The sequence below is a fragment of the Cnephaeus nilssonii genome (genome assembly GCF_951640355.1).
Source record: "Cnephaeus nilssonii genome assembly, chromosome: 3".
Taxonomy (NCBI): Eukaryota; Metazoa; Chordata; class Mammalia; order Chiroptera; family Vespertilionidae; genus Cnephaeus; species Cnephaeus nilssonii.
The window spans coordinates 9,883,680-9,885,318 of NC_137074.1; positions in this window are offsets into that span (position 1 = coordinate 9,883,680).

The window sequence follows — 1,639 nt, forward strand, 5'->3', positions numbered from 1 at the left end:
TCTCTGTGGCTCCACGACAAACACGCTCGGGCTGCCCTCGCCACTGTCACGGCCCGTGTCTGTCCTCTAGAAGTAGCTGTGTTTCCAGGTGTCCACCAGTGCTGTCCACAGTGCCCACCTGTGGGCAGGCTGGGGGCACAGTGTTCCTAAGCTAGGTCTAGTTCCACACTCATAGGACGCGCGCCAACCTTGTACTCCTGTGAAGTGACTGTTCGTGCTTCATGTGTTACTGGTGTCCTTACTGCCCTCGGTTCATCCACTCACCATGCAGAACGTGGGGTTGCACAGAGCCGTGCAGGACCTGGGGTGGCAGTGCATGCGCTGGGCTCTGCATGAGGTAGTACCTTGTAGAGACGTCTTCCAAATAAATCGTGTTGGCACATAGTCCATCTCAATAAATATTTTTAAATAAACGAATGTTCGTGTAGATCCTACTTCTGTGCATGTACATGATTTGCACAAGCATGGGATTGTACTACGTGCATTGCTTTGTAACCTTTCTCATCTAGTATTAGGAAGAAACTTCCAAGCCAGTAGGTACACATCCACATTTTATGTTTGTTGTTTTGATGTTTAGTGAACTTTCTATCTATATACACTGAGAGGCCAGATTATTATGACCACCCCATCAGTACTTGGTTGGGCCACCTTTTGCCTTCAATACTGCGGCAATTCTTCTTGGCATTGACTCCACAAGATGTTGAGAGGTGATGCGAGGAATCTGACACCATGCCTGATGAAGAGCACTGTCCAGTTCTGTGAGATTTGATGGTTGTGGAACCAGCTGCCTGATGGCTCCTTTAACTTCGTCCCACAAATGCTCAATTGGATTGAGATCTGGTGATTGTGGGGGCCACCTAAGCAAGGTAAAGTCTCATGTTATCAAAACCACTCCTGCACAATATGAGCACTGTGGCATGGCGCATTGTCTTGTTGGAAGAAGCCATCTCCATTGGGATACGCCATCACCGTGATAGGATGAACCTGATCAGCAACAATACTTAGGTATGTTGTGCTATTCAGACGTTGTTCCACATGAATTACTGTAAAGGGCCCACATCATGCCAGGAAAACATCCCCCAAACCATAACACTGCCCCCATCAGCTTGAAGGGTTGTACTCATGCATGTGGGGTGCATGCTTTCATGCTGTTTCCGCGAAATTCTCACTCAGCCATCTGCATGATACAACTGGAAACGTGATTCATTGAACCACATGACTTTTTTTCAATGCTCAACTGTCCAATCCTTGTGTTCCTGTGCGAATTGGAGACGTTTTACCTTGGTAACTGCAGACAGCAAAGGTGTTCGAACAGGCCTTCAGCTTCTATATCCCATACGATGCAGTCTACAGCTAATTTGCCTGCAAACGTCAGGTGGTCATAATAATCTGGCCACTCAGTGTATATAAAAGCCTAAGCGGCCAAATGACTGGATGACCCATTGACCAGCCACTATGACGCGCACTGACCACCACGGGGCAGACGCTAATACAGGAGCTGCCTCCTGGAGGTCAGTGTGCTCCCACAGTGGGAGCACTGCTCAGCTGACCACCGGGCACCAGACGCCGGGCTCACGGCTGGGGAGCGCAGCTGTGGTGGCGTGAGCCTCTCCTGCCACAGTGGCAGCGCTACTGAGCC